Source organism: Erithacus rubecula (assembly GCF_903797595.1).
Source record: "Erithacus rubecula genome assembly, chromosome: 2".
Taxonomy (NCBI): Eukaryota; Metazoa; Chordata; class Aves; order Passeriformes; family Muscicapidae; genus Erithacus; species Erithacus rubecula.
Genome location: NC_136685.1, coordinates 17,636,399 through 17,662,818, shown reverse-complemented (window position 1 = coordinate 17,662,818; position 26,420 = coordinate 17,636,399). Strand labels below are relative to the sequence as shown.

The window sequence follows — 26,420 nt, the reverse complement described above, 5'->3', positions numbered from 1 at the left end:
TAATTAAAATTTGTAGCTCTAGTATATGTTCACACCTCACATTCTGCTAGGCCTTTCCAGGTTATTCAAGTTATTCTTGCAGCAGCAGTTGGATACTTTCAAAACAGCCAGTAAAATCACAGGATATACTGTATTTACACTAGTACTGCAAAGAGAAAAGTTTGATCAATGTCCTAACTGTGTCCAAGGTGGTCCAAGGCTGTCATTCTAAAATGAAATGAACACACCTCTGCCCTATACACAGAAAAAGAAATGGAATCTTGTTTTGTTCTGTATCAAAGCATCTCAGTGTCATCTCTGACACACAAATCCAAGAATGCTTAGGGTCAACACTGATTAGCATAAAAAAAGACAGGAAACATAGCTGCCTGATGCTGAATTGTGGAAACACAAAAATTGCTAGCTTTCATTATTCTACAGTGTCAATATTCATGTTAAAGCCAATGTATTCCTTAATACAAAATAGAGATTTATTAAGCAAACAAACAATCTGAAATGTCCTACTTCCATCTTGTTTCTTAACTGTGTTTGATCAAGTGCATAACTACCGTTTTGTCCAACTTCTCTTGACAGTAAGTATTTTTTTCAAACTTTTAACTTTAATTTATATGACCTTAAAATGAGAGGACCTATTTGGCCAACCATGGTATCTCCCCACTGGTGTTGAACTGATTCCTACTGCCTCTTTTCTAACTTGCAACAGAAAAGTGTTTCTGTGATTAAAAACAGAATTTCCTTTCCCAAATGGTTTTTCAGAATAGAGAAAGTACGTAGAGGATTTTTAAAAGATATTTTCCAGATACAGTGGCCTTTAGTTGCATCTTCCTCCCCCCCCTTCTGACCTGCACAGATGTTGTGGATTCCCTTTTGCCACCTGATCCAACAGAAGAGTCAGCTTTTGGCTTTAGGGATGTTTCTATTCCCACTGACATGTGGAGTTGTCAGAAATTACCTGTATATGGCAATATCAGGTGAACTCATTTAAAAAAAAAAAAAAATATATATATTATATATTATATATTATATATATATATATATATATATATATACACGCACACTAGCATACTCTATCATCACATTTAAATAGAGTTACACCTTTTTCTCACAGTCTCTCACATGTCTCCACAATATTTGTGTGCCATTGTGCAGACCAAACTTTGGACATTATTATGGCTATATCCTGATTTCAATGCCTTTGAGAAGACTGTACTGGACCTTCAGATATCCTTTTCAATTCAATTTTTCTACAAACCTATAAATTATACACAATATGGTCTCCAGTGAAAAATGAACTCTTGGATGAGAACTAACTACAAAGGACTAGGACAAACATAATTTTATTTTTGTCATCAAATAAAGCACTGTTACATCTACTCTTCTTTAATTCTCAGATCAGCACACACAGTTTTAACATTTCATTAAGGCATATCAGGTACAAATGTTTCATGTCACTTGATCATAACATGCTATCTCAGGCACTTATTAATCAATCTGCTCTCAGAAAAAGCCTATTTGCAAAACACACAACAGGAGGGAAACATGAATTATGCTTATTTAACCAACTGGATTGCTTATCTTGATAAGTTTATCAGCATCACAAAATTTCATGTTACTGACTCTTACCAGTTTTTTTTCCAAAAAGAACCCCAAAACAAAACCAATTGAGTGTCATCTCAACCACCCTGCACCTTCTACAGCTATTCCAGCCCAAAGTCAGTGATTAATACCACTTCAGGTATATTTGCCCACTGTGTATCTATATAAACCATTTTGATGGAGACCTACTTTTACTGGCATATTGACAATTAAAGAGATGACAGAAATGAAACTCAGCAAATGGAATGAGAAAGAAACTACACCCCTCCACCCAGCTCACCAGGCAAAGACTAGTAAAGGCTCATCTAACATCTTTACTCCTGTATGCTGTTTTTCAGATTACTTCTCAGGTGGTATCATCAAACTGAAATCCCTTCAAGCATAAGTGCCTGCCACAGATTTGAAAAATAACACCGTAGTATTTACCACCATCAAGGAGACACTGTTCTTATTTTTCCTCCTCACTTTCTTTTCCGTGTTGACTCAAAGATATAGGTTTAAAAAGAAAGTAACTAAAATTAGTGAGTAGTCTGGCTTAGAAATACTAGCATTAACACTTGCTGATGTGCTCTTAAGCCACACTGTCAATTTGAAAATTGTTTTTTTGTATTAAAAGACATGCAATGACTAACACTAACTAACACTAACACCCTCCAGGAAATTATGCCAAGGCACATGGAAAATAAGGAGGTGACTGGAGACAGCCAACATTGCTTTATTGAAGGCAAATCATGCCCGACAAAATTGGGGGCCTTCTATGATGTGGTTACAGTGTAGGGGGATGAAGGAAGAGCAACTGATGTCATCTACCTGGACTTGTTCAAAGCCTGTGACAGTGTCCTGCACAACATCTGTATCTCCAAACTGGAAAGGCATGGACTTGATGGACAGACCACTCAGTGATAACGAATTGGCTGAATGGTCACACTTAAAAGGTGCAGTCAACAGCTCAATATCCAAGTGGAGACCAGCAGCAAGTAATGTTCCTCAGGAGGTGCTACTGGATCCTTGTTGGTGACACAGATGGTGGGATGGAGGGCACCCTCTGCAAGTTTGTCAATGCCACTGGCCTGTGTGGCACAGTCAACATGCTGGAGGGAAGGAATTCCACCCAGAGGGACCTGCACAGGCTTCAGGTGGCCCGTGAAGACCAAGTTCAAGGTCCTGCACCTGGGTTGGGGCAATCCCAAGCACAAATACAGACTGGGAAGAGCAGGAATTGAGAGCAGCTCTGAGGTGAATAGTTGGGGTTGCTAGTGGATAAAAAGCTGGACATGATGCAGCACTGTACCCTTCCAGCCTAAAAGCCAATCACATCCTGGGCTGCGTCAAAAGCAGCGTGACCAGCAGCTCAAGAGAGATGATTCTGCCCCTCTACATCACTCTTGGAAGACCCCACCCCTGGGGCACTGCATTCAGCTCTGGGGCCCCCAAAATAAGATGGACATGGAGTGATTGGCACAAGTCCAGGTGAGGGCTATGAAGACAACCAGAGGGCTAAAGAACTTCTCCTGTGAAGACAGGCTGAGAGAGTTGGTGTTGATTTCCCTTAAAGCCCCTCTAGTATCTGAAGAGAGCCTACAAGAGAGCTGGAGAGGAACTTTTCACAAGAGACAGGAAAGGGGGGAACAGCTTCAAACTGAAAAAGGTGAGATACAAAATGAAGAAATTCTTCATTTTGAGGGTGGTGAGGCACTGGGACAGGTTGTGCAGAGAAGGTGTAGATTCCAAATCCCTGGAAGCATTCAAGACCAGGCTGGATGGGGTTTTGAGTAACCTGTCTAGTGAAAAGTGTCCCTGCCCATGGCAGGGGAGTTGGAGCTGGATGGTCTTTAAAGCCTCTTCCAACCCAAGTCATTCTATGATTCTCTTAAGATCTAAAAAAGCGCAAAAAGGAAAAAGGATCAGGATAATGGTGTACTGCAAAGCAGTTTACAGCCAATTTATATGCAAAGCTAATTGTAATTCACATAAGCATATCTCAAGATAGAAGAAGTTGCACAGTGTTACACAAGCAATGAGGTGTATCCAAATCTATTTTCTGTATCTCTACCATACAGTGACAAAGTAGGAATCTCTACAACCGTGAATGATCGTCAAGTGACTACAGCTTCTTGTTGAAAACCATTTTTCAACCACACAGACTTAAATGTAGATTTCTAATGTTCAAAGAATCCCCTTCTTCTGGTATCTTCTGACCAGAGACATAAGATTTTCAAGCAGTACCTGCTGAGTGCTTGGAAAAACAAGCCCCTTTCACAAAATTTAGGAATGCACAGATCTCAGTACCACTGGACTAAACAAATTTGTATGAGACAGTACCACATAAATCCTTCAAATTTCAGCTCCAGAAATTTTTTGTGATATGATGCTATCATATTAATTCTCACAAATTTAAAATTAGATCTTTGGCAAACCAAACAGTAGTACTCACACCAGATCCTCTGATTTAAAGAAAATAATTTTGAATATAATCGTAGTTTATTTTGCAACATAAATTAAGGAAGTACTAAAAGACTAATTTCTAATAGAAAATCAAACTATTTAATTTGAAAGGAGAAATATTGTGATTTTTTTCCCATTATTGCCCTACTTACAGTTTTTCTCAACAAGAACTCAAAAAGTTTGCTGGTTTTAGTGAATATGCAGTTGATTTTGTCTCAAAACTTCACATGCTTGGCCCTAATTCTGTAATGTTTAAATTATGAGCAGCAGACTGATAGACCCTGTGAGATATGAACACTGAGGCCAGGACATAATACAAGAATGAGAAATTTATTCTGCTATATTCTATCAATAAACAGACATCTTCTTTTCTAAAGCATGAGATTCCTCCCGGTGTTTCCAGCACTGTTAATATAAAACATAGCTGGATCTCAAGATTTGCAGCAATGCACTCCAACTTATCTACTGTCTTGTATGATGAATATAAAGTTTATGTACTTACAGTGAATTGTGTGTTTACCATTTGCATTCAGGTTTTTTTAATTCTGTGAGTAAAATCTCTGTGCAGAGTTCAAGGCCAACAAAACAGTTTCAAGGAAAATGAAGAGGCTGGTTGTATTTATTTTATAGCCAGGATCTTATCACAGATTATCATGAACATATCAATTACACGTTTCTTAATAAAGGGAAAGGTTGACTAATACTGATATCCTATGCCTTTCAATTTAATGCTGTTTTGATCATTAGTGTTTCAGGCTACCTGTAAACAGGGGCAGCAACATGCCTCCAGAGACACTTCTTGGCTTATGTCACAGGTGTGATACCTCTTGGGGAAAGTTGTTTTTAAGCTTACCACAACCAAAGTACAGGTTGATGAAGGGATGACTTAGAGCAGTGGATGCCAAAATCAAATTTAGTATTCAGAACTTTGGGCAAAATGATAAAACTATCAAGAATTCAATTTATAAAGTATGGGTCAATAATTCTATCTTAAATGGAATTGCTTTGAAAGCCATACTGGAGAAATAAGTTAACAGCAGAAAAACCTAGAAATTAACACAGAATGCTTTCCTCCCTTCAAGAAATTCTCAATTACTTCAGTGGAACAGGATTAGGCCACTGGTTCTGTAAATGTACAAGACACAAGAGAAATATGTATTGCCTCTTTGTACTAATATAGATGTCTGGCAATTTCTTTTTGCTGTTACCATGGTTCTAATATTCTGATGTTTCAGCAGAAAAATAACATTTAAGTATATGACTAAACACAGACAATTTTTAGGCATTTAAGGATCACAATTAAAAGTGAGGTAAAAATTTCTTCTTTAAAAACATTAAACTATGATCTCAAATCTGTAATTCTCATATATGAAAATTTAGAATGTGTATTAACAAAAAATGTCAAGAAAGCTACTGATTTGCTTTCTCAGTTTCTAGCCCTAGTTTCTGTTTCCTATTCATCCATTGGTGAATAAAAATGAGCAACAGGTGTAATCTCCCTACTTATTTGCATCCCTGCCTCAAAATATCACAGGTGGGTAAGAAAAAGCCCCATTTCTCTTACAGCAAATACTTTTAAACGCCAGTTGACAGTAGAAATACTTCCCAGTAAGCAGCTGGGCCACTCAACAGCTCTTGGGAATACAGGTTGTCTAGAACTCAAATTATCTGAAACATAAAGCTGCAGATTATCTCAAGTTGGAAGGAACTCATAAGTACGGAGTCCAAATCCCTACTCCTCACAGGACTACACAAGAGTAAATCATAAGCCTAAGAGTATCATCCAGATGTTCCTTGAACTCCATACAGGGAGTCATGTGGCTCCATACAAATAAAAGACACCATTAGACATGAGAATTTTGGCATTCAGGATAATTTATGGAATGTGCAGATAATCTGGAAGGAAATGCTTAACATTTAGGGACATCAGAACTCTGCTTAAGGAATTTTAAGGAGTTTAAACTCAGCTTACCCCACTTCCTGTTTTCTTTGTGTTTTTTTTTTTAAGAGCCGATGGTTCTCCCTTCATTTCCCCATATTAATGCTTCCATGTTTTTATACAAGTCTATAGTACCATTACAAACATATGGAACAAATCAGTGGAGTTCTTATGTCTTTTCATATTTTAGTACTTGTTTTCCCTGCACGTTGAGTTTCAATTTTATCAGATTTTAAAGAAATACATAAAATTGAAGAAAAGTAGAAGATGAAGGCAGAAAATAAAACTTGCTATGAAGCAGGAGCATTCCACAACTGATTTAAACACACCAAGACTCATGATATTTATCCCTTGCTACAACCATGGTGCAAATCCAACATCATCAAAGCAAAGCTTTTAGATACAGGACATTGCAATTCCAGTTCTAAACTTTGTGCCAAGTTTATATCAACCTTTCAATGGAAATGTCACCAAGTCAAAAGCATTTATACCCTAAGAAATTAGTGGCATGGTGGCTCTGGGAACCTGCAAACTCTAACTGTTTAGCAGTGGCTAGCAACTTGGTGTTGACAAATCTTATATATTATAAAAGGTGTAGATAAATTACTATAAAGGTGTAATTGTGAGTCTTGTAAAGTATACAAAAGTAAGCAAATTAATTAGCAAGGTATCCCATTCACACTTCTCTTAACTTCTGAGTACATAAACGTAAGCAAGACTTTTGAGTAGTTACAAGTGGCTTGCTAACTTATATTGAATTATGAAACCTATGCAGAGCTCATAATTTTAGAAATCTTTTTGCAATATTGCAATGCAAAGACAGTTTCCTAGACCACAATATTAATAAAGATAGCTCCTTCATTAACTGTAATTCTCAAAAAGTTGCTCTATCTTTTCTTTCCTAGGTCCTGGATTCACCTGGCATCTGGAAACAAAGATACAGGTGTTGTTCAGTGGCTTCTGATGTATATTTGGTAAACTAAAAACACCTCTAAAACCAAAAATGAATATGTTTTTACTAAGAGTAGAAATACTAATGATTCTGAACACAGAAGACCAATTACAGGAGTCAATCTGAATACAATTCCCAGAAGCCTCAGAAGCATACTCAGATATTGGCAATATTGTTTTGAATCTGCTCTTTGAGTAAGCTGCACTTATGACTGTTAAAAAAATCCCTGAATTTCAAGTTAACCACATTTTACTGATTTTGGCAAGAAGCATGGGCATAGGAAAAGGATATTCCATATCAGGTTTTTTTTTCCAAACAGAACACATCCATCACAGTTTTTGCAAAATAAAAATTTATTAACTATATCAAACAACATAAAATGACAAATAAAAAGTGCAGGGTGCATGAGTCATTAACATATGTGCAATCTTGTCATATGCCCTTATTTTCCACAGGAGTTGGCTGGAATTAACACCATGGCAATCTGTGCTGGCTCTTGGGCAGGTAGGAGGTAAAGGAAGAAGGTATATGGGATGAGACCTGCTCTGCAGAGCTGTCTACAAAACACAGTGACTGCTGCAGTGAAATGACTGGGTGTTTTATCCCATACTGCTCTGCAGTGCATGCATTTGCTAAATCAGGATACTCAGTCTTCAAGGCAAACTATTCAAGTGTGTCTTTTCTCCAGCACGCTGTGTCACAAAGGCCAAACAGACCCATGGAAAATATCTACCCTTTTCCTTCTTTTCTTTCTTCTAACCATCATCTGCTTCTTCTCAGGCAAGGTCACTGATAAGCAACAACAAAACAAAAAAGGCATTGTTAGATTGGACAGGTTATAGATTAAATATTTCATCCTTTTCTCACGGTTTTTTTCCTCATAAGATATTAAATGGATCGGCCTCATAGTGGGCAGTTCAGAAAGTCCATCAGTGATGGCTAACTTTAAATTTAGCACTTTTTGAAGACCTTGCATACAGAGCATGGACTACCACAGATACCAACTGCAGAAATATGGCAGTAAAAGTGACTGAACAGAGATTGATCTGTTTAGAAAAGGTAGAGACCCCTGAGAAGGTTCTTCAGAGCAGCTGGAGTTCACCCAGACACGTTACCAGCCCTTCCACTATAAGCACTCCTCCAGAGCTGATAAAGGTGAGCCAGTAGCACACTATAAAAGAAGTGGCCTTCCTCACTCTCAACATTTAAAGAATACTTGCTGAAAAATGCTGACAGTGTCCTGAAGATAAAAGGGGATGTCCATGCAAAGATCAGCCTGAAAATCCATGAATGTAAATGGATAGCTGCTATTGTTTAATTCAGTGAGCAGCTTCTCTGAACCAACATCAAAATGGCTCTGATTTCCTGAATAAAAAAAAAAAAAGATGTTTTGAATTCGGTTCACTCTCAGAAAGCAATGGACCGCATATATGAAGGTTCTACTACATGCATACATTCTATTCACAGAAAACACAGTTTTAGGAACAATTACGAGACTACTTTTAACAGTTTCCCATCTGTTTCAATGGCATCCTAAGGTGTCAATTTCATTGCCATTGTTTTTGCCCCTGCATGCAAAGAACTGATGTTTAGTCACAGAAATTCTACATGCCCACATAAATTTATCTATATTTAGCGCACATTTATGAATAATGGGTGTGGTGTATTTTATCTTTTGGGTTTTTTTACTTAAAATTGGCAGTGCATATAGGAGTGCTAAAATTAACTGGCTATTTGAAAGGCCTTTGCTTTGCTTCCTGTTCCCTTGTAACCAGATACTACTCTAAGAGAGCAATGAAAGAACTGAAGAGAAAGAACAAGTTCTTAGAGCTGGAAAACAAACAAACAAAACAAATTAGCAAAAGTAGCATATAGAAACAGACTTACTTGAGCTTTTTTGCTTTCCCAGCTGGTCTTTGGGTTCATGAAGTACTCCTGACTTCCATCCACATACATCTCCTGACTCCTCTGTGTAATCTTTCTTAACAAGTTTGTTGTCCATATCCACTTCTCAGGTTCTTCTGCTTCTCTTTTTTGAGGTCGTATGTCCAATGGCCATGGAATTCTAATTTTTCTTAGCATCCACACTCTGTATGTTGGCTAACAGAACCTCAGTTTTTTCCATCAGCAGGTTGTTTTTTTTTTTTAATTGAACGTTTCATTCTTTTTCCCCTGATGTGACACTGTTACTGATTCCTCTCATCACAACCTCTCCATCTTACACATGCAATGTCCAAAAACCACCTTAGTTCCTGTGAGAATGCTGCAGCCCAGCCTGTGCCCACTATCCCTGAGGACTGAAGTATGCTATTTTCCTGGCATATGGAGGTCCAGTAACTCCACACACAGTAAAGCCCTTAAGCTCAAGTAGATCCAATCATGCAGGAGTATTTTAAAAGGTTGAGAAAAACACTTATTCATCACTGGAAGTGATGAGATCTGGAGTTTGATGAAAACTGAAGTTTGAGATTGGGTGCAAGTTGATCACAGCCAAGGGATCAGCAGATTGTGAAATTCTTGAAGAACAATAATTCTGTTTCTCTTAGTAAATACGTAACATGTCAACTGTGCAGGCATCTTACCACTGCTGGAACAGACATCTTTTTCTATGTGTGAGGGTATTCTATCTCGACCTGTGTAAACTCTGGGTGTTTCCTAGCAAGACCCGGAATGGACTTTGTGCTTGTAGGTGCTGAAAAAACACAAGCATTACTTTTTAGTGTCAACTCCCAGCCCAAGGAATCTGTTTTTCTGGATTTTTAATTCAAACTATGCAGCATAACCAAGACACTGAAGAAATACAATTCTAAATTCATAATAATTTGTGTTCGACATACCAAGAGTATCATAAAGATACAAAAAGTAAAAAGCCCTGCAGTCAACCTTACCATTTTCTATAGCATAACATTATTATTTCTTCCTAAATATGCACATACCTCCCCAAAAAATCCTGAGTAGTTATGCATAGGATATGACAGCCACAATGTATGCAAAGTTATTGTAAACACAGTTTTGTATTTAAACATGGCCTTTCCTCTTCAGACAACAGAACTGCTAGCTGGTGCCTCTGAAAATGTTACTAAAACAAATCACTAGTGCTGAAAACCAATACACTGGATTCAATAATCCTGGCGTAGATTTGAAATAAAAGGATGAGCCACTTTATTTACAGGATCACAAGATGCCTGGGAAACCCCTCTCAATAGTATCCCTTATGTGAGAGAATGCCCTGCTGCAGAACTGAAGGAATGCCAGAACACCTACTCCCTACAGTTTATCTTCAAAACAAACCTTGGGAGATCTTTGGAGATCTTCTCTTTCTGCATTTTGACTATTTTATTTGAATTGAGGAACTGTTCAGAAAGTGACAAAGATGGACTAGGTTAAATGCTGTAACATGGTACTTATTCACACTACATTAGGTAGAGGAACACTAAAATTAGGCATAAAATTTTATTCCCCTGGTAATATTCTCCAGTATTGGCTAGAGACAGGAGGAAAAAACAGGATTTCCTTTGGAAAAATAAAGCAAGCTGTTGATATGAAATATAAATATTGCAGTATTACATCTGCAATACTATCATTATTTCTATTGGGGGGAACAGGAGGTGAGGGAGACATCCAGAAAGTCTGGAAAAAAATTAGCAATTCAGTGAGAAGTCTAAAGTCTTTTTAATGGTAACAATACTCTCCATTACATTCTGCCTAGAAACAATCTTATTAATAAAAAAAACTTGAGAAAGTGAGGAGATATTTTCTTTTGATTTTACTGGAGTCACACAAGAAATATGTTTGGCCTGTCATTCTATAAAATGGTATTACAAGCCTGTTCCAAAGCTCACTGCTCTGTTTTCTTTGGGGTCAGAAGCAGGATCATGCAAAGGAGAAATAAAACAGCAGCCTTTCTAAAACTCCCCATAAAAATATTTTTTCTTAAATTGCTGCTTTGCCCTAATTCTATTCATTACAGCACCAGCAAGGGACAGCACTTGCCAGATTCAGACTGAACCAGCTGAAGCCATACCAAGAACATACATTTGTTGTATACCATGCCCTTTTCAATCAACTTCCTAATAAAAAATGCCATGAAGACATTAAGGTATGACAAATGCAGACCTTTATTACTTCACAAAATAACAGACCCCAGTGCTGATTTGGTTGGGAATCTGTCACCTTACAAATGTTTATGCATTTGCTTGATGCAGAACTATAATCAATTTGGTTATGATAGACCTTCAAGAAACATAAAATTTATCCTGAAGGAAACTGGTTTGTGAAACCAACTGCCCAGATGCATGAGTCGGGTGGGAGTTTCAGCAAACCAAAGGGTCTACTGGCAGACACAACATTGATTTCTTATTGTTTACAACCTAGCAGACAGTTCTGTACTGACCTGGTTTGATGGTTCTCTCTGGGGCACCCTGCAGCCCTGGTTATTTCTACAATCAAGCTGGCCAGCTTCCTTACTTGGCGACTGTGTTCCACATCTGCAGTTTCAGTGCAAACATGCTGAACTAGTATATACACACTGAAAATCTGATCCGAGATCAGATTCTAAATCCGATCTAATAATAATGTTTCCTGTTTTCGTGACTAGAAGTATGATCCCTGTTAAGGGATCAAAAATCCTATTGTGATTTTTGTCTGTCTCTACATTCAACTCCCCCTCCCCACACAAGATATTTCCCCTTCACTTCAGTTTCATTACATTTTGCTGCTTTTTCCTCTATGACTAAAATAGGCAGAGTGATTCTAATCAAAGCAAAATACTGTGAAGGATTCTAAAGAGATAATCTTTGTCAACAAGCTACAAAAGCTTTGATTTGCTCTCCTTGTGACTTTTTAATCTAGGATATGTGGAGAAGATGATGCTATTTGGTCTGCACTCATTTCTACTCCATTGAAATCTGGCTGCATTTCTGTCTGAAACACCATTGATAATCTTATTAGCATTTCTCATCACTCCTATTACGAGAAAGAAAAGGTCAGTAAGTAATCCACAGCCATAAAGTTTTCTGGTACTATACTATCAAGAACTTCACATCTTTTCTGAAAGTTGATCAACATGATGCAAACATTTATCAAGCTCAGACAAAGTGATATTAAACTCAGTATTTTCATGAGGATACTCAGTGCTGTATACCTATTTAATATTGAAGTACTTTTCCACCACTGACTCTCTCAACAATGACTGTTCTCAAAGTTGATCAAGAAATTATTCTAACACAGACAACTTTGTTTTATAAATGTGCTTGTGCATTGCACTTGGAAAGAAATACCTGTGATCATTTCCCATGGAAATGTTAATGGATGGGAATTATATTTTTGTTCTTTTAGAGTCCGTATAAAAGCCTGACCAGCATAGAACAGTTTTCAAAACAGTTCTTTTTTAAACAGTCTTTTTCTGCCATTCATATAGCAAAGTTTCTATGCCTTGCTAACAGTCTGCCGCATATGTGTAGCATGTACGTGTATATAATCAAAATATTCCTTTGCATATCTTACTCATCTCCTCAACACAAAAATTAAACAAAATAGAAGAGAAAGGAAAAACAGCAACCCTCAAAAACAGTCTTTAAAAAATCTGGAGAAATCACATCTCTCTGATTATACTTAAGTAGCTCCTCTTCTTTCTTAATTGTCTTTGTCTCCAAACACACAGTTGCTCAATTTTATAATATGTAACATCCAAGACTGTAGAGTAAAACAACAAAGTCATACTATGAACCAAGAACTACTACAATAAAACTGATGCCCTTTTTGAAAATGTGAGCATATAATTGGGTATTTGAATCTAAAACAAAGAAACTGCTGCAAATGTTTAGCATTTAACTATTGCCCTTGTTGTTGAAAATGGGGGGGAAAGAAGCAGGGAAAGGGGAAGGAAGAACATTCACTCTCCAAAAAGTTCAAGCTGTAAAATACATACAAAATTAAATCTACTATTAATACTAGATTAAAATATTCCTAATTCTACGTTTACTCATTGTCATAATTTACTCTTCTCTTTGTTTCACTTGATAAATCAACGTAATTTTTTAAAAAATATAGTTACTTAGAAAGATCCTGGGGTTTTTAAATACAGTCTTGCATCACTCTCTATTTCTAATGTTCAAAGTGTTATGTTGCCATCTTAATTGTTTTTAAATGTGTCATATTGCAAACAAGTATAAATATATAGTCATCAGACGACACTACAGCAATCAAGTTTAACCTTATCATTCCAAACTTGATCAACCTTAATAAATCATATGGGGTACCTGCTAACTGTCCAGCAAGGGTTAACAGTTTGTTCCAATATTTGGGGGGCTTTTTTGTTAGTAGAGCGACATGACAAAGACTTTTATTTGTCTGGCAATTTTTGAAAATAAACTATCACACCAAACTGAAATGGCAATTAAAAAAAAAAAAAAAAACAAGAGGGAGAAAGGTAAAAACTAAACATCATTGGGAACTGTAGCTGTTGTTCTCCTTAACAATATAATTAAGGGCAACAAAACCTCCACACCACTCAAATTAAAGCAAATAATCTATTAAATTGTTCTACAATAGTCACAAGAACTATGTAAAGACAATTACTAGATAATAATTTCTACTTAACCCCAACCTTAAATGCAGTTTCAAAATTAGGTCAGTTAAAATGAAAATCACCATTTTTAAGGAGATTAGGAATCATTAGGATTGAATAAAAATATTCCTACATGACTACATGAAAAAAAAGCAAATGTAACTAAATGTTCAAGTACCCCATATTTTATACACAGCATCCGAATTATATAAGAAATGCCTATCAATGGATGCTGTGTTCAAGAAGTGAGATTCCAGTCTGACTCAGTATTATTATCTGACAAAAAAAGATTTAATTCACAGATAGCTTGTTTATTTTTTTTCTTTTGTTTTCTTCTCTCAAAAAAGAAGCCTTTATAAGGACATATATGTAGCGGAGATGTATAGAGCTGAGAGAATCACTAGCAATTTGTCAATCTGCAACTTGGGCTTTAGCATTACTGGCGAGTTTGTGTTAAATAAGCATTTTTTTCCTTTCAACCAAGAAAATGCATACCACACCAATCAAAACTAATCACAGCAGGGCTTTCATTGAAACAGTAATTGCTAATTTTACAGGTCTGCCCACATTGTTCTAGAAAATAGGAAGCAGCAATCTGACATTTCCAGCAGTCGTTATTAAAACAACAATCACAGAGCTCGGTCCTGTTCTCGCTGGAAGCAATGTCAAAGTCCCCGTGGGCTGCAGGGAGGGCAGGATCGGGCCCGAGCTGCTCAGCCTCCTCCAGCCCCGTGCACAGGCGTGCGTGCTGGGGAGCCGGGGTGCGAGAACTACAAGCTATTCCTTTGTTAACTGCCCCAAGAGTAGAACTTTCCATCACTTTGTCAACAACAGCAAAGTACCGTGCAAACAACAACGGTGATAAAAGGACGTGTTTACCTTGAGGGAAGAGGAAAGGGAAAGCCGAAGAATTGCAAAACAAAGTAGTCCAAAGGAATTATCTATGCATGCAGTCCGAACGTGCACCTTCAAGTAGGCCACAGTCTGTCAAGCAGTCGTCTCGGCACCAGCCACCCTGCCTTCCATCTTACGAGATTCACCCAGAAAACTGACAAACCTGCTGCACGACAACAAAACTCTCCTAATGCTTTTGAACGCCCACCATTTGTTCTCCATTCATCCAATCAACTTTCCACTGCACATCTTCTCCTGCGACTGAGGCTCAGAGGCAGGATCCCTTCTCATCTGTATGCTAATTATTTTGCCACATGGACAAAAGTAATAATGCTTTCAGACAGGAAACCAACGGGCCTGAAGTCGAAGGCAGAAATTAGCAAGTTTCCACCACTGAAGGCTGAGAAGGTGGGCATGCGTGCAGCTCTGTGGCTGATGGATCAGCTGTAACCTCCATTTAAGTGCAGCAGAGAGGCGACGGGCTGGAGGAAGCCTAGGCAGCGTAGCATGCATCAAGCCCTAGTTCCCCTAGAGACCACATTACTGCAGCAAACAGCATCCGTAGCAGATTGCTGACTTACCCCGCCTGAGCCCGCATCCTTTAAGCAGCGCGGCGCGCATCCATCCCGCCGGCCCCGCGGCGCGGTGCAGTGCCCGGCGCGGCCGCGCAGGCCCGGCCCCCGCGGCGCGGCGGGAGGCGGGCAGGGCTGGGGCCGCGCACCCGGCCGGGCTCCCCGGCGGCGGGGGGCGCCGCGCCGGCGCTGTGTTCCACCCAATGGAGGGGAACGCCGAAACGCCGCAGCCGCCCGGGAGGGGAGACCGCTAAAAATACTTCCCTGCCGCTGTGCTGGCGTAAAATGGTGTCTCCGACAGAGAACTCCCCCCCACCCTCCCCCCCACCCCACAAAAAAAAAAAAAAAAAAAAAGTCCCAACAATTAGGCTTCTAAATGTATCTTTAAAAAAAAAAAAAATTATCGAAACCATCGTTTTTTTGCTGGGGTACCACACCAGTGTTTCTAGAGTTAATTCTGCTGAATCTTTGCTTTTATTACCTGTTCACACCACCTTCTCCCCTTTGAAACAAAAGAAATTAACTATTTACAGAAGAAAATATTCGCAGTAATATACCATCAGCAACTTGCGCGGCTCATCTTTATGTGATCAAGAGTCCAAAGAGAAACCAGGGTTCGTAGGCATAAAGGGCCACTTTGCGTTTACAAACCCTTAACAGCGTTTCCCCAGCAATTGGACATGGATTCTGTGGCTCTCGCTGCCTGCGCTCAGCCAGGGACCGCTTTACTAAACGTGTCACAAAGACAATGACTGGGAAGAGGCACCTCACCGCCTTCCACAGCTGTGCAGAGGCTTTTCTCCGGCGCTCGCCCGCCCGACGGCAGCGTCCCTAAAGGGCTCGCCCCCGGGCTGCCGGATGTCCCTGCGACGGGAGCGGCTTGACAGCGGGGAGTCGCTTCGTTTAAACCCGTCCCCGAAATGTCATTTCGGTGGCAGCGTGACAGGCTGTGATCTTTACGCGGAGGCGGCGCCCCCCCACCCCCCCGCCTTGGCACGACTCCGCACGCCCCCGCGGACTCAGCCCCGGCGTGTCCCGGCCCCTGCCCCGGGCACCGCCGCGCCTCCTGCCGGGTCCCGCCCGCCCTGCGCGTCCATCCCCCAGGCAGGCTGTTCCGCCCGGGAAGGACCCTGGCTAGCGCACGCACACAGCCTACACGCCCTCCCTGCACACACGCGCGCCTGCCGGTCTCGTTGCCCTCCCCGTTGCCATTGTGCTGCAGCAGCCCCCTCCTCCCCGCACCCCTCCCTCCCTCCCTCCGTGCCGCGGCTCGCCCTGCTCCGCGGGGCTCGGTGCGGGCAGCCCCGCGGCTGGCAGGGCACTGCGGGCAGCCCCTGCTGGCCGCGACACAAGCGGGGGAAACTGACCCGAAAGTCACGAGGAACACCCTCCTCCAGCCCTGGGAGGTAATCCCTCCCGAGCCTGCTCTGCCTGACGTGTGAACACCAGACATGTCGGTCACTGTAGAGGCTGCCATTCCCTCCCCACCCAGCCTTGCCGGGCACCACACTGCGGTCTGAAGGGAAGCGAGTCTCCGCGTACCAGCCCTTCGCACCCCGAGCCGTCAGAGCGGCTCCACGGCCGCACTCGCATGGCAGGAGAGGGGCTTGGGAGGGGTGGGGGGAAGTTTTTCGCAGGGATTCAGAGGAAAGCCAGCCTGCTGGGGAAGGGACTAACAATAGCAGAGTCCTCACGACATCCACCACGCTTTTGGTGGAAAACGCAGTGTTTCCCTCGGAAAGCAAAGACAAAAAAAAAAAAAAAAAAAAGAAAAAAAAAGGGACTTACGTGTCTCTTCCCCCGCCCCCCCTCCTCCCCCCCGCCATCTCCACCTCGCTCGTGGTTTGGGGTTTTTGTTTGTTTTTTGGTTTTTTTTTTCCTTAATTTTTCTCTGTCATCTCTGATTACATCTCCCTGCAGTCGCAGGGCTCCCCCGAGACGGAGGCGCGGAGCCCCCGGGAGCGGCCGGGCCGCAGGTGCGGGCGGGGAGAGCGGAGGGCACGGCGCAGGGCGGGGGCGGGAGGGGGAGCCGGTCTGCCGGGAGAAAAGCCTCCTCGTAGCGGGGAGGGAGAGCTACCATGTTTGTGTCGTAGCAAGGGCATGTCAGTTTGGGTTTTTTCCACACAAATCAACGTAGGCTGAGAAGCACACATTCACACGTGGCGATTAAAGGCCCCCCCCCCGTAAGAGTACAGGGTATCTACACCCCTACAAATGAATCGCAGTGTTTTGTAACGTCAGGTTTGCATGCAGAACCTTTGGATAATGGTATTTGCGTTTGAAAAATCAAGGCTTGTCTTCTCCCTTTGCTAGAGCTAGCTTGCTTATGTTAGATCCCAGCTAGCCTTAATAGGATACTGAAGGCAACTATGTGGTACATGTATCACGGGAGGTGTTGTCAAACTTTTGGAAGGCGATTTATGTGGGAAAAAACCTCATCATCTTGTCCAGCCTTTGTGGTGACACAAAAAAAAAAAAAAGGCCCAGTGCTTCTCCCACTGAAGACAAAAACAGTATTTTCTCTAATCAGGACAAAATGTTTATAAATCTTGTACTGGTGAGTATTAAGGGGGCGGGGGGGGGGGGGCGGTGAGGGAGGCCTCTGCATGAAATAGAAGCATTTACAAAAAAAAAAAAACAAAACAAAAAAAAAAAAACCAAAAAAACAGTCTGGAAAGAAATTTGGGAGACTGGTTATTCATTGGCCTAATTATCCTCCATAAGATATTAGGCTATGGGTTAATACTGTGGGTTGGATTCTCCCTCCCCCAGCCTGTGTCTGTCTCATCGGTGTGCTTTATCCATGGGGAAAAGGAGATGCAGGTCATGTTTAAGCAGCTTTAATGAGAGCACAGTATTTTTCCTGCAGGTTAAGTTGGCCAGGTTAGCAAACTTCAGATAAATTATGCTTGAAAACCTTCAATTTCTTTTACTTTCTGGCTAGTTGCAGTTTCTAGTGAGTCTTAAAACATTAAACAAACACAGAAAGCAGAATTCAAGCATCAGACGAACCCACTACTGTCAATAAGGGAGTACAATTTCAGCTTGACAGGAGCATTACAAGAATATACCCGCTAACGAGCAGACTTAATTGGCTTGCATATTGTGGCTGTCACTGTTAAAACCTGTTCCTATGCAATCCTATTTTATACATCCTTTAAATGTATAGCTCCCTAAAGCAGTTAAGAAGACAATACTTTACTACTTTACTCGCTGGGCTTTTGATTTTGGGTGAAAAAGAAATGAGAAGAAAAGGAAATTAAAAAACAGGAAACCCTATTAAGAATATAGTATGAGTGACTGAGAAACTATGTGAAAGTCATAGTAGAAAACAGCAACAGACTTTTTTGGGTTAAGTGCACTTTCTCAGTTTTGAATGTAAATTGTTATTATATCCATAGATTGCAATGGCTGCAGATGTTACACTGACATTTACTACACTCAAATCCTTTAAAATGCAGTGTGTTCTTTAACAGACCCCACCTTTATTTCAGCAGGACACTTAAAGTATTTTGAATTTAATGGTTGGCTGGAGTTCACTTCTTGTCCTGGCAAATCCTTCACACACTACAGTTTAATGTGTGGCTTCAGTTTTCCCAGTACTGGGTCATGCTCATAAAAAATACAAATTAAAGAGAAGATGGTTAAAAAAAAAAGTTACTGCGCATGTGCAATTGGCTGTTATTAAATGATAACAATGTATCTTCTATATAATAAAAGTAAATATACCAAATAGGGCAGAGCTCCAGTGCTACACAAAGAGACTGACTTTAAATAAGTTATTCCTAGTCTGATTTAAAACTGTCTAACCTGCGAATTTGAATATAAAATAGTGCTGCAACTGGAGATTGCAAAAGTCATTTAGATGTATAATGAGACCTTAAAAAGATCCTCCAGGATAATTTTTAATCAATAAAATGCTTACTATTGTCAAACTACGGAAAATGGGCATTTGCAGAGCAGTTGCAGGAAAGACCCTGGGCATAATAGGGTTGGGAAGGGCAAACGTTATTTTTGAGATGATGATCTGGAGCACGCTGGGGGGTTTTGCCTAACAAAAAAAAAAAAAAAAAAAAAAAAAAAAACCAAAACAAAATATAAAACAAACACCAACCCAAACAGATAAACGAAAGCATTTAGTTCAACAAAGCACCTTTTACTAGGACGAAAAAGTATGGCTAAGTATGACAACACTGCAATGTCCCTCACCTTCTGAGAGTTAAATTGCATTGCTGCAAGGAAGTGCTGTTTAAACTCCACTGCCCCATGGATCGATCCCAGAAAAAAACAGAATGCAGACGAAGACAACTCTTGGAAGAGAGAAAGAATTTAAATGCACTTAAAATTAAGAGACTGCGCTTTACCACAGCCATCTTCCCGCCACCTAATTAGAAAGCATGAAGCCTCTCCTGCCTTTGCCTCCGGGAGCAGTCGCTGGGCACGAGTCTGGAGAGGCGGACAGCTCCCGGAGAGCCCGACAGCTCCCGGTGTGGACAGCTCCCGGAGAGCCGGACAGCTCCCGGAGAGCCGGACAGCTCCCGGGGAACCGAACAGCTCCCGGAGAGCCGGACAGCTCCCGGGGAACCGGACAGCTCCCGGTGTGGACAGCTCCCGGAGAGCCAGACAGCTCCCGGAGAGCCGGACAGCTCCCGGAGAGCCGGACAGCTCCCGGGGAACCGGACAGCTCTCGGTGTGGACAGCTCCCGGAGAGCCGGACAGCTCCCGGTGCTGAAGGAACGGCACCGACGCGCCGAAGGGGGAGGCGAGGGCTGGGGCTGAATAGCGCTGTCTGCAGAACAATGGCAGCCAACTCCAAATCCTGCTATAATCACATTAATGAGATTAATCAGTGAATTAGCAGCAGTCAAATGTCAGGGTGGTAGGGAGGAATCCAACCAAGCTCGGTAATTAACTTTTGGGGGGCAGGGGAAGGGAATCGACTGAGTTATCTGTTAGGCTTTTCCCGAAGTTTAGCAGGATTTATTCCCCAGCCTTTGGAAGATGCTGACAATTCAAGTGGAGGGGGGAGGTGGGGATAAGACAGAGACCTCAACCTTTGTGTGCTACAAGACAGCCTGCTAATGCACAGTATTCCATTACTTCCAGCTGAAGTCCATTGAGGAAACTAGCACTGTTTCAGACAGTCTCCACTCCCTGCAGCTGCCAGAGCAGCACTGGGCTGAGCTCAGAGTGTGAAACTAGTTCTGTAAGCTAACTTCCACCACAGATTCCAATAGGCATGATAAATATGGCGGATGCAAAAAAGCGTTAAATTTACTGATTTTTAAAAATGCACAAGGAAGATACTCTTTCTGAAATCAGAGAGATAGGAAAAAAGAGTTCCCTTTAAACAACTATCAGTGATAGATTATCGCAACAAATTAATGCTAGATCTGTCGCAGAGTGTCTAAACCAAACAAAAAGAAACCCATAAAAATAGGAAATTTAATCAAGTAATTTAGGGTAAGTTACTTAATGTAGACAAGTCAGAGATCTAGTCTCTAGCTGACCTCAATAAAAGTGAAACTTCTTGCCATCTGAAACCCAGCACCCATGACCATTTCTCCATGGCAAGTGTGAAATATTTAAAAAAAAATCCCCACAGATTACAAATAAAATCTCTAAGTATTTATTTGCAAGAAAGAGAGTACTGCATTTCTCCTTTTCTACCTTTAAAGGAGTATCATCAACCAGGCAAAGCATTTATCACATAAAAAGTCTACTTTTATCCACACATTACTTCTTCAGAAAACAAATAAAGATTTTTTAAAAACTCCTCTGCCTAGATGAGGCTGTGCACGTTGTTCAGAACTCAGAAGAAAATGGCATGCCTCTGTTCCATTGAGTTTAATCTTCGTTACTGACAATTAAAAGAAACAAACCTGTGTAACCTCTTCCATAAGACATTAGGTAGTTTCTTTTTTACTGATCTAGTTTTTCTTTTATGCTATTTGGCTACATTTTACCACTAAACTAACAGGATTAGCAGATCTGCACTAAATGTACATGGACTACTTATCACAACTATTTTGAAATTTAAATATATACTGTGATGTTTTCAGAGAGTTAACTGAATTAGCCATTTCTTATTTACAAAGCTTCTTCTCTTTAAAGAAAATGTATTACAGATATGAAACACTTGAGATGGTGGTGTTTCAAAAATTCCCCTTAAAAGTACAAAAGTGCTCCCCTTAAAAGTACAAATCCATTGTTTTCAAAAGTCATGTTAGTGCAAAATACAGTATCTTATGGTTTTTTATTTAATTGCATTCAGCTGCATTCATTGAGCATTCCAATCTGGGAAGCTTCTGTCTCAGGTTCTCCATATCAAACAAGTACTGTCCACATGCAGCAAGTTTATATAAACAACAACATGCTTAATGCATGCAACATTATGCGGTCATATAGTAAACACATTCTTTAGGATTTTTTTATCAGCTATTCTACAGCCCAGTTGCACAGCAGTATTGCAAAAAGAGCAAACAATGGACATATAAGTACAAGCTACAGAATGACTACAAAAATCACAATAATCTTCCCAGTTAGCTGCAAGAATCAACCCCCACCCTGCATAAAACACAGCCCACACCTGCACTGTTAACCATTTACAAGTTAAACATAAGCAAGACATTTCAGCATGGTTAAGAAACGCCCTGGCTTACTACAACTTTGAAAGGATGAGGAGTAAGAAGCATACCACTGAGACCCAGAAAAGGCTGCTTTTTTCTTCATTGAACACTGAAAAGATACCCCATGTTCCAGGGAATTAAAAACCAAAAATATATATATGTTAAAATGCACCCACCAACACTGAGTAAAAAAAAAACAGGGGGGCTTCAAGAAGACTGCAGGGAAAAAGCTTTCACTCTCTTTAGTGTGCAGAAGCTTAGGGGGAAAAAATGTCGCCCTGGCAGGAATGACAAATGCAGTAGGATAGGCTAGCAGGCCTGAGGGATCTGTTTTACTTCCACATACATCCTCTAATGCACGCACTCCCACTCATCCTCTCGAGATGCCTTTTTTTTTTCCTTCACATTTTTTTTTTTTTTTACCAGCTCCAAATCCCCGGCATATGACCTTCTGTTAAATAGATAAAAAAAAATTTGCTTATCAGTCATGCAAATGAGGCTGAATTCATTTTCCACAACAGATGGCCTCATAGATAATGATGATGGAAGAGAGAAAATTGAATGTCTCTCACAAGGTGGTCATGGCAACCGAGAGCAGAATAATATCAATAATAAGCTCACTGCATAATAAGGTTGTCAATCCCACAAATCAAAGTCTCCAGCTAAATCAGGTATCCCACCCCCCGCTAGTTATCAGGTAAATAGAGAAATAGAGAGCATCCTTTTTCTTTTTAAACAAGACACTGGAAAGAAATTGTAGCTCCAGAGCTTCCAGTGTACAAGGGGAAAGAAGAAACAGAAAAGATTTTTCTCCAACAATTATTTCATGGTTCTGGAAGGAGGATGTTGGATTTATACTCCTTTTTTTTTCCTTTTTGTCTTTTCTTTAATATTATTACTTCCACAGACAGGTTTTTGTTTGGTTTTTAGTTTTTTTGTTTGTTGGGGTTTTTGTTGGTTTTTTTTTTCTTTTATTCTTTTTTTTTTCTTTTTTTCTTTTTTTTTTTAAGGGGAGTACAGGTTTGTTTTTTTAATAGTGAGGATGGTATTTTGAACTCTGCTGCCGAAGCCTTGCCTCCCCTCCCTGTGTCTGATGTGGAGTGCTGCATTGATGCAATAGCAGCTCGCCTCAGGCTTTCACCTTGGCTCCCAGGGGGCCATCCCGCAAAATGAATCAGCAGCCATCCTGAGCAGACTGATTAAAATGAAAATGGCAAGGCACATGTCTGGGCGGAACTAGAGCTGAGCTGCGCTGCGCTGCCTGTCTGGCAAGCATGCTCAATATAGCTTTTGCTAATAATGGCTTACCGCCTTTCGGGTTTTTAAAGGTATTACCGTCGCCCCTTCCCCCACCCCCTGAACAGATAACAGTGCTGGGGGCTTTCCCCCCCTTCACCCAATACTGCTCACAGCTAGAGTTTGCCAGACTGACATGCAGTGATTGTGAAAAGACACACTTGCTTTGCAAGGATTTTCTTCACAGATGTGCTGAAATACCAAGAAAACATATTAACATGCAGCTATAAATTATTCCCAGATATTAGCTGAAAAAGAAACCTCAGATGAAGAGGAAAGCTCAGTCAGTACCAGTTACACCATTTTCACACACACCACACCACCTCACCCCACTCCCCCCCGCCCCTGTTTTTTACACCTCAGCTTGCATTGGCACCTTGTGCATTATGCATCACGAGAAAATGACTGCCAGTAAACGCAGAGCAGCTTCCTGGAGCTCTCTCTGCCCTGTGCTTGACACACTCAAGCTGAATTTCTACCCCCCCCCCCCCCTCAGTCCCCAAGCAGATAAATGTGTGCTCAGAAAAAGAGCCATTTAAAGTGCACATCTCCTGTAGTCCTTTAACAAAACAGAAATATTTTGTGGCCAGCTCCGGTGTGCAAACCCAGCATCAACATCAAACATCAATCCATGTGTGCGGGGGATCTGAAGCCTGGGAAGATTGTTGTTTCATGAGATTTGGGAATTGCTCTGCCTGCGGATTTTTGGTGGTGTTTTTTTAATCAAGCAGAGGCATATCTCTGCAAACTGGCTGTATGTGCTACACCATGCACATACACCCCGACGCGCCTTCGGTTAAGCCATGCTTTTAAACCACTGGGATTATTCCCCCTCCCGCCCCCCGCCTGCTTCTCCCCCCGCCCTGCACTCTAGCCCTGTTACTGCAGTGTGAACCAGAAATCAATAGGGCTGCTCTAATGGAGGTTCCAGCTGCAGTTGGCTGTGCAGGCACACCACACACACACACACGCACACACACACACACACTGACGTCTGTGCAGCTTTCTCAGCCGATTGGGCATCACATCGGATGTTCTGTGGAGCAAAGAATAGGAATCATTTACAGTCTGGAAAAAAAATGGTACCTTGCATCTCCCTGTCTCCAAGAGCACCAGGCTGGGTTCGCCGCACAGGCTGGCTGCAGTGTGTGAGTGAGAGCTCTGCTCGGGGTATGTGCAGGTACCAGAGGACTTCCCCAGATTACCACAGAAACTGACGGGGCACAGAACCCCACAATTCAAACAGGATGCTTTTATCAAGGTTACCCATTCGTATTGTGAAAGATAAGAATATGAACATAGAAAAACAGACAAAAAATCACAGCAGTTTTTTCTTTTTAGAGCTCTTATGTCCTTTGATCTGTTTGCAAGTATTTCTGAGCTCTGAAGAGTATTTTAATGAAAATTCTATTTTTAAGGGCTTTGTGAGAAATTATCCACTGAACACTTAATATTTTGATGTAAATGGCTTGGTTCCCCCTTCTCCAATAGAAGAATATTTTATTTGTTGAATATTAGTCTCCAGTTTAATTTTCTATGTTCTTCGAGTATTTTTCATATATATAACTATGTGTGAAGCCACCCCTTGTTGCTAAAACATATTTGGGGCTTTCCCCTTTTAAACAATAAACCCCAGGCTTGGTTTCCTATTTTGTAGTTGTTTTTCTCTGAAACAAGGAACAACCCTGTTAGTGAACATATAAAAAAATCCTAATTCTCTACTCCTAAAATCAGGTACTCTTGAGATCTGCAACACTGCGAGACACCTCCCCCACCTCCCTGTCTATGTATTTCAACTTTAGTGCAGTGAAAGCCACTGCCTCAGCTGAAGTCTGGCTCCAGTGAAACATTGATATTCTGTCCACTCAGCCCTGTGGATCTTTTGCAGTGCTTAGGATGCCAACCCAAGACCTGCTCTGGAGAAATAAAGTCTGGGAAAATGAATGAATCATAAAGCCATATTGCATGACAGAGTCACATCCCAGCCTATGATCAAGAGTTCCTTCTTACGCAAGCTTTTGAAAAAGCATGGTTTAAAAATTATGGCATATGGCAAGTTACTAAGTAATGGGTTGTAGGAAACCTTAAAACAAAAGGGAAGCACAGAAGTCCACCTTGCCTTAACATCAGCAATTACACCAGCACAGTATCCTCTTCCCAAATATTTATCTAATCTCTGCTTTAATTATTTATACTAGTTGCTTTTTTCTGCTGTCCTTTGCAGTTTGGAGCACAAATTAATTGTTGTCCGTTTCTCTGTGTGGAGACATTCTGCCTGGGATTTTTTTCCCTCCCTCCTGCCCAACCCCTGTTAAGCTTTAACCCCTTTTCTACCGGACAGAAAGCTCAGGCTTTGTGAGTACCATAATTGCTGTCCATTTAAATGTGTATGCTTTCAAGAACTACAAGGTATCTTGCCTAGCCTAGCAGCAGACTGTTTACCAGACTCATAAACATAGCATCATAGGCAAAAGTAACAGTTTAACTATTGTCCTAGAATATGAAATTAGAGTTTGAATTATAAATGCTAAAATGTGTTCCTTTTATTTTTTTTTTTTTAAAAAATCAGATCTCCGCATAGTGAACCTATTAGGGTACTACCGCTTGACTCATGCTGTATTTCTTAATATCAGTGAAAATGAACAATGGCAACTGCCCAAGGATAGAAAGCCCTTACAGTGCCACTAATCCTTACACTCTTTAATCTTTCCTATCTTTTCCTAACACTGGAATTTAGCATTTCCAGAAACACCAGCCCAGGGCATTAGGACAGCCACTAAGCCTGAGCAGTTGCTCAGTATCTGTACATCAGGTAACTACTTTTTTGATCTGAAATTGAGCAGCCCCTCTGGTAATTATTGTCTGGCTCCTATGAAATCTCTAGATGGGAAGGGGCACCACAGGCTGGTTGGCTAAATTCTTCTCAAGGATTAACCAGCAAAGCTGGTTCTAACAAAATGTTTAGCACACACTGGCCATTCCAGTAGCTCAGTCCCTACCTCCAAATAATGAGAATCTGAAAAATAGTCCTTCCCAATCTGTAACAGTCTTGCCAAAATACTTATAATTTCTGGTATTTTCCCAGCTTAGTGACTTTCGCTAAAGCAGCAGGTTTATATTAACAGAATCATAGAATGGGTAAGGTTGCAAGAGACCACAAGTAGGTCATCTGATTGAGCAGGGCCATCATGGAGCACTCTGCACAGGATTGTGCCCAGACAGTTCTTAAATATCCCCAGGGACAGAGATTCCACAGCCTCTCTGGGCAATCTGTTCCAGTGCTCAGTCACCCACACAGTAAAGAAGTTCTTCCTCATGTTCAGGAGAAACTTCCTGTGCATCAGTTTCTGCCCATTGCCTCTTGTCCTGTTGCTGGGCACCACCAAGAAGAGCCTGGCCCATCCTTGACACCTTCCCTCAGACAGTGACAGACATTGATCAGGGCCCCTCTCAGTTGTCTCTTCTGGAGGCTGAACAGGCTCAGCTCCCTGAGCCTTTCCTCATAAGAGAGAAGCTCCAGTCCCTTCAT

General features: G+C 41.0%; 1 protein-coding gene across 2 annotated transcripts in view; it reads right to left on the bottom strand.

The window, feature by feature from the left end:
* MYT1L (myelin transcription factor 1 like) overlaps positions 1 to 15,073 on the bottom strand; it is a 302,776-nt gene extending 287,703 nt beyond the window's left edge. For both annotated transcript variants that reach the window (XM_079297496.1, XM_079297497.1), the window contains exon 1: positions 14,976 to 15,073. The gene's annotated coding sequence lies outside the window, so the exon portion shown is untranslated. The remainder of the gene's footprint in view (positions 1 to 14,975) is intronic.
* Positions 15,074 to 26,420: the final 11,347 nt, after the last annotated feature.